The following is an 8,269-nucleotide window of genomic DNA, read 5'->3' on the forward strand; positions in this document are numbered from 1 at the left end:
GCAAAGTGGTCAAAGGAGAAATTATAGATATTTTCAATGCGAGTAATTTGATATATAACACTTATACTACTTAACTAAAAACTTTGTACATAGTTCATGTTTTCATGTTGAGGTCGGTTACTTTTCACCTCGTATGTGCAGCATCTCCATTTCAAGGTCGAAATTCAGAGGAAGTGCCTAGATCTAGTTCCTTCAAAGATTTGTATCCATTTTTAGATTCAAAGATCATTTTGCTCGTAGAGGGACATTTGAGTCACGCATTGTCCTATGACGAGAGGCATCCTATAATATTAGGTGTAGTAAAAAGAAATCCATTATTTTTCCAATAGATGGCTTTAGTAATCTGTATCACGCGTAGACGAGATACAGATTACTAAAGCTATCTATTGGAAAAATAATGGATTTCTTTTTACTATACCTAATATTACCTCAGTATCGCTTTTCCGATCTTATTATTGAGTAGGCACATAAACGTGGCGGGGCACAACTAATGCTCAGAGTTTTGCGCCAACAATATTTGCTTTTTAAAACAAGAAATCTAAATTATCACATTCATAGATGTGTTATTTGTGCTCGCCACAAAACAATACCAGTCTCCCAGCTTATGAGCAATTTGCCCAACATTCAGGTCAATATCATCCGTTCCAACATACCGGCCATAGATTATGCCGGATCCTTTTACTTTCTACCAATTGTAAGGCGTGATCAACAAACCTACAAAGCTTATATAATTGTATTCGTATGCTACTAAGGCCATACATTTAGAATTAACTAACGATTATACTAGCGACGGATTTTTGACTGCTTTTCGAAGGCCCGAAGAAGCCTTCCTTCCTCCATGTTTAGCGATAACTGCACAAACTTTCAGAGTGCTGAAAGGGAATTGCATTATGTTCAAATCTCTATCTCGTAACTCTGAACTAACCGCACATTTGGCTTCTGACGTTACTTGGCGCTTTATACTCCCGTCAGCCCCACATTTTGAAGGCATATGGGAAGTGAAGTCCGTGAAGCATCATTTGCAGTGTGTAGTACGCTCATACGCTCTCAAATGAAGAGTTCGCTACGTTATTAATCCAAATAGAATCTTGCTTGAATTCAAGACTGATTTCTCCCATGTCCGATGATTCTGCCGATCTCTCACCTCTGACTCTCGCTCACCTTTTAATAGGCAGCTCATTGATCGCAATACTTGAGAAAACAGTGTTGACTTTAAAGGAATCAAGACTTAATCGTTGGCAACGCGTGTGACAGTTTTGACAGATTTAGTCGCGGAACTATTTACACACCTTACAACAGTGTTATAAGTGGCGTCGTAAATCAATTAGCTTAAAGATAAGCGACTTAGTACTAGTTCAAAATGATTCGCTCCCACCGACGAAATGGGGAACTTGGTAGAGTATTGCAACTGTATCCTTAATTATATATTGCAACTGTACCTTATAGGATCTTGTACGCATAGTGGATGTGAAAACGATTGCGAATACCCGACGACGCGCCGTCCATCAATCTGTAAATTACCAGTCGAGGATACTCAAACGATATCACAATAAGTCCTCGCGGGCGGCGATGGTAACCGATCAATCAATAATGCCGACATTAATTAAAATTATGTATGAGAGGACGTGCCGCTCATGCTCATCACGAGAGTGTACGACTAGCGGTTCGATAACGCGAGGCGATTCCTGCGTGGGGACAGCACTTGACGGACGCGGTCGAATAATGCGCCCTTTTAATGAGCGAGGCGCTTCCGAGCGGAAACGAATTTAATAGCATTGTCAAGGCTTCGGCCGAATTTGCCGGTTCTCTAGAACTTCTCATGTCTACGACTATATCTGCCGGTTCTTCATTCTTTGTTCCCTTTTTCTCGCTCCTACATTCGACCATGTCGGTGTACGTTAAGTCAACGTTAATTCGCGATGTTGTAACGTTCAGTTGTGCCTATGATAGTGGCCGGTGATTGGATTAATATACGAAATGCAGAAACAGATCTGGAAGCATTACTATCGCTATACAGCTTTTCCTTGATCCCAGCTGATTATTATTACTAGCGTTTTGCTAACAACATGTATATTCCAGATTATTCGTCTTGCTTTTTATACTATGGATGAGATACGTTTTGCTAATAGTATACGTTTGCGCTAACCGTGTTAATTGATGAAATGGTGGACATTCCTCCTCTTCTTCCAAATTTATAATGTTTCTACTGGTAATACGATAGAGAAAAACTGATTTATCCTTGCCTCTTGTAAATATCCGGTTGGTAAATTGCGCAATTGTTCTCAAATGTCAACATAAGTTTTTGTATAGTGTATCTCCTTCAAAACATTTAATACCATGGAAATTTTTACTTAAGCCAATTATTTTGAGATTTTGAACGGGCTCAGTAAAGAAATATGGTTGTGATCCAATGAGCATAATGGTCGTTGTTTATAGAGATAACAGCAACTTCTTTTGGAAAAAAATCTTTCTCCATATCTTTCAATCCTTGTATATCAATAACGATATTCATATTTACAATTGTAAGAGTGAGAAAGATATATATATATATATATATATATATATATATATATATATGTATGAATAATCGTCAGTAATAATAGCGTATGCGCCCAAGAAGTAATGTCAACTGACGATCAAAGTTATACATGTATGACGATTAAGTTGTTCTTTCCTATGATTGTTCCTATAATGTCTGTTTCTATAGCGCTTGTTTCTGTAGTGTTTACTATAATGCTTGTCTCTATAGTAGTAATAATACCCAAACTTCATTTGATTTGAATATTCGTCCCTCCACCTTTCTCTCTCTCTCTCTCTCTCTCTCCCTTTCCCCTCCCCTCTCTCTCTCTTTCTTAGCCACAATAATACACCCACAATTATTTATCTTGATGCATCAATTTCCATAATATTGTCATATTCGATATAAATAATATAATTTATCGTATTTTCTAGCGCTTCTCCGAAATGAACTTTGATTCTAACGTTATCGTGCTTTATTAAATTTCAATGTGTATTATCGTTTGCTGAAAGGTCCGGTGTAAAATCAAATGCAAAAAGACAATAACCGTTTGGATAATTCTTACGAAAAATAAAATTTTCCTCGTTTAAAAAATGAATTCCTATTTCGGAAAAAAAAGTGTGATAGATTTTCATGTACAATCTCTCCTTTGTAAAATTGGGTTGTCGATTTACTAGGTATTTGTGTACCATCCACGTACAGAGATAAAAAATTAATTCTGAATGAAAATTAAAAGGATTTAGCAAGCCATTAAATGCTTTATTATCAACAAAACCGATGATTAAACGTTATTTGACCTAGTATCACATTGTCGAGCGTTTTGCCATATATACAGCTGTGTATAGATATAGATTTCACTTCAACACGTGTAAGAGGATATTTTGCGGTGGTTTTCGCAAGAGCGTGTGCTAATAATATTCCAGGTAAAATCTTTGAATGTCTAATAAGCAGCGTAGCATTAATTATATGAGCAAATTCAAAATTGAGCAGCCTCAAAATTTTGTTCGGTTTGGTCAAAACAGAACGTATCTCTTGATCGTACCATTCGCAAGCGCATTTCTATACCATTTATCAAAAATCTTTCTTGATTAAAAATATCACAATGTAAATGCCCCATAAAATCAACTTTCTTGCCATCGGCCATCAATACACATTGTTTTACTAGATCATCATTTGCGTTGAATAGATCGCTCCATTGAACCGTTCCTATCTTCGTACCACAATACGGTTAAATGAGAATTTTTTTGCGGCAAGCCCGTAATTAAGTAACGTCTCTATGTAAGCCCTATAAGCGTAAGCGTTATTTGGTGGTGATAAGTTTTTGATTAAAATATACATCCACTTGATTGAATAATGAATGCATAAAATTTTTTACAGGCTCGACATAATCAGTGGAGTCTTCATCTTTTAAAGGTTCTTTGTTAATCGTCGGTTTTATTTGAATACTGATGCTTAACATTGTGTGCGGTAGATTAATGTATTCCTCTCCTTGTCCGGGTACTACAAATTCTGTAGAAGAATCATCAGTTAACGATTATATTAATTTATAGTATACACATTGTGAACTTTCAATTGTGGCTTGCGTTGGTGGAACAATGAATAATTCCAATTTCGATTTAAGACATTTCACGAATGGATGTGTAAAAATGCCATTCTTGTTATTATTTTACAACAAGTATATTATTGAAAAACATCAACAACAGTATGCTTGTTTCGAGAATATCTTTTTCTGTTTTTATTTTTTAACGTGTTTATCTTAGGTCGAATCATCTTTTTTTCTTTTTCTTCTTCTTTTTCCGTTCTTTCGCGATATGATCGCTATCACGGGTGTTAATAAAATCCTCCATATTTGATCCTCTTATGGATTTATAACACGATCCTTCCATAAGAACATTAATCTTTTTTTCGGCTTTCCATTTTAAATTTGCAGCCGAATTTTTCATGCGTGTATTAAAAGCTTCTTTGAATTACATCGCGGAATATCTCTTTGTATTACATCGCGGGCTACGTTCATTCCAGAACGAACAACTTCTTAGCGATCGCTTTCGCACCTATTGATAAAAGAGGTAAAATATGACGACAAAGACCTCCGAGAAAACTACCAATTCCATGACCACGTTGATTTGACATACCAATGTATGCATGTTCAATGCCGACTGTCTCTGTATTAAAATATTCATCATAAGATGTCATTAATATTTTTTTAATATTTATTTAATCTAATTTTTTAAAGTAAAGCGTTACAGTTAATGTATCGTAATCAAATGATATAGGCTGCCCAAATCATCTCTTATATCGATTTCAATTGTTTGGAAAGACGTATGAAGTAGAGATATATACGAGAGCAAGTCAATAAATTCTTAGAAAATCTGTCAAAGGGCATTCGTAGTGTCATGTCATATTACTTTTTAACAAGTTTACTGTTTAACAAGCATCTTCCAGCTGATTACTGTCAAATTTTGAGCGGAATTCATCGCGTGGTTTCATTTCTGTATATTAAAGCAAACAATCTTTGTATTTTTTGCAAAATGGAAAAAAAACGAGTTCCGTTATCAAACATCTACATATGAAAGGTTTAACCAAAAGAAATCAAAGCCGAGTTGGATAACGTTCATAACACATCTGCACCAGCGTTTGCGACTGTATACAATTGGGTGAATGAATGTAAACATGGTCGTACATCCACATGTGATGGACCTCGTTCGGGACGTCCAATTGAGGCTGCTACGCCAGAAATCATCGATAAAGTCCACAATATTGTTTTAATCGACGAGTGAAAGTGCGCGAGCTTGTTGCGGCCATAGGCATATCACAGTGATTTCAATTTTGCACGAACAAATGGGTATGAAAAAGCTATCGGCAAGATAGGTGCCGCGTTTGCTCACTGTGGACCATAAGCGCGACCGTGTGACGATTTCAAAACAATGTTTGGAGATGTTTCAACGTAATCCAGATGAATTTCTGCGTCGATTCATTACTGTGGATGAAATATGGATCCATTACTTCACACCCGAGATGAAGGAACAGTCAAACAATGGACTTTACCGAGTGAATCAGCTCCGAAGAAGGCGAAGATCGTGGCCGGAAAGGTGATGATCACCGTTTTTTGAGATGTATGCGGTATAATTCATATCGATTACCTTCCGTAGAAGCAAACGATCAATGGCGATTATTATGCAGCCTTATTGGACCGATTCAACAATATTTTAAAGAAAAAACGTCTCTATTTGGCGAAGAAGAAAGTGTTCTTCCATCAAAACAATGCCACGGGTTCACAGGTGCCCGGCACCGATAGCCAAATTCAGCGAATTCCGCTACGAATTGTTTCCCCATCCAGCATATTCGCCAGATTTAGCCTCCTGCGACTATTTCTTGTTTCCAAACCTGAAGAAATTCGGAGGAAAGAGATACCATCAGAGTTCATCGCCGAAACAGAGGCTTATTTTGAAGGGTTGGATAAATTATATTATTCAGACGGATTGAAAAAGTTGGAGAATCTTTGGATCAAGTGTATCAAGCTGAAAGGAGACTATGCTGAGAAATAAAAATGAATCGATAAAAAAAAATGTGTTTTACTATGTTTTTCTAAAATTTATTGACTTGTCCTCGTATTTAACTATCGAGAAACTTTTATATTTGACTGAACCCTAAACAAATGATTCTATATTTAAAGGTACGGTACGGAATAGTGTTTGCATGTCATCTGTAATGTAAGGTTCGCATATATCTGTTAATACAAATATTGTAGTAAATAGCGATCTGATTAAACTGATTTAGCTGGTCTAGGTGATACCCAAGACATCTCATTTAGCAATATATCATATTTCTTCGTATCCGAATATTCGGGCCAAAGTTGGAGATAGAAGGGAAGTATGCTTGTTATTTACGCAATGGCCACAGACACGCTGTGCACTGACATAACCATTTCTATTTATTATAAAAATTAAATGATCTTTCAACGATGTCTCATTAACTGGTTTGATAAGATCGCTAATTGAATGGTACAAACCTTGTGATACAATACAATGTTCGAATCTATTTTGCTCTTCTTGAAGTACCGATTTTTATCATTTTTAATTTAAATGTAAATGTGTGTATACGTTAGTTCGAAAAAAATTGCTGATAAAAAATTTTAACTTGTCTCGATCTTCTCTATATATAATGATGTTATCATAAATGTAATGTTGTTACTCATAAGAGAGAACAATAATGTGATACCTTTCGATTGTACTAATTAGATAAATGTCATAAGAGTAAAAATTTACTTACGTATTCCTTTATATAATCTTCATTTTCTTCCATATCGAGTATTTCTTTGAAAAAAAAAATCGCTCTCATTGTTTCCATATTAACATCACTTACCTAGAACAAAAAGAAATATTTACAGTATCATTGTCAAAACAGTTTTTAGAAAATGATACATTAAGTCTGGTTGTAAATATAAGTGCTGTAACGTGACTACTATTCGCGGTATTTCTGCGGAAATCTTGCGTTCTTCAGAGAATAAATGCACATTCGAGTGTGCGCTAATTATTTGTAATCAATTTAACTATCACAATTTAGTTTAGTTTACAATATAGATATTTGATTTTTATTATATAAGAACCGAATGTAATCGGTAGTGACGCTGTCATTTTTGAATTTCCGTCGTCTCACCCATGAGAAGGAGATAACACTTAAGAGGACGCATTATCATGAAAGACACAACATCACCAGAGAGCCTGGGACATGCAGGTCATATTATTTTTTATTGCTTTTGTCACGCTGCTGTTGGAGCCATTTAATTACTGCGAATATTTACAGAGAAACACTCGGAGAAATGAGTTCTACAAAAGAAGTCTATCTTCCTGTTAGAAGTTCAGAACTGCGTAAATAGGATTTAGACGACAACCACAGTGCGTCATTCGTGTAAACAAAGGAAACTTGCAAATCCGTCGAGGCGGAGAGTTACTTGATATTCAGTCATTCGAGAACAGAGCAAAGCTGGAAGAAGAAAAATTTGATTTGGATTACGCGTTATCCGCACAAAGTCTGATTTACGTAAAGCTGATTTTATATTAAGGGGATGCTGGAGTGTCCTGTTTTATCATTAAATTTTAAAAGCACCTTTCTCATAACTGTGTTTATGGACTGAAAAATCCTTCTCCACAATTAAAGTATCGACAACAACGCAAATCGCCAGCTACATTTGAATACGAAAAACGAAAAAAAATTAAAGACTTACAGTTTTGTTATCGGCTTCTGTAGTCAACACATCACATATGTGTTGCATATAAGAGTTTCAGATCTTGCACGTTCATGAAAAGTAGCTGGCGTATTGCGGAAAACCTAAACGAACAATCCCATGCTTTTAGAAACGCGGTAGGAGTTTTAGTTTAAGAAAAAGGTGCATCCGAAAATTTCGTTTGTATATTACGAGTGAAATTGACGTGAAGCCATGAAACTGAGCAGTATTTTAGTTCCGCAATATTCCGACAGCGGCGCTGTCATGAAAAGTGCGTCGCTGAACCATAGAAATGATCTGAATTATCGACCTACTCTGGTCCATATCAATCAAAACGTGCCCTGGTCAAAGTTTTTTCTTTTGAGAGGAAAAATAATAAAATAAATATGATATTAGTTATTTCAATTTTGTTGAAATAATTTCTTCCTAAACAAGAAACATACCATATTATTTACATATGAATACAAATGAAGATAATTATTTTAATTATACTGTTCTGTCTTTTACATATATTTTATTTAGTAAAT

At 35.6% G+C, this 8,269-nt stretch overlaps 1 long non-coding RNA gene across 1 annotated transcript in view; it reads right to left on the reverse strand.

The window, feature by feature from the left end:
- The window catches only part of LOC147907892 (uncharacterized), a 240,102-nt gene that overhangs the window by 11,023 nt on the left and 220,810 nt on the right, over positions 1–8,269 (reverse strand). The gene's annotated exons all lie outside the window — the stretch shown is intronic.

The sequence above is a fragment of the Acromyrmex echinatior genome, chromosome 12 (genome assembly GCF_024713525.1).
Source record: "Acromyrmex echinatior isolate Ae372 chromosome 12, ASM2471352v2, whole genome shotgun sequence".
Classification (NCBI taxonomy): Eukaryota; Metazoa; Arthropoda; class Insecta; order Hymenoptera; family Formicidae; genus Acromyrmex; species Acromyrmex echinatior.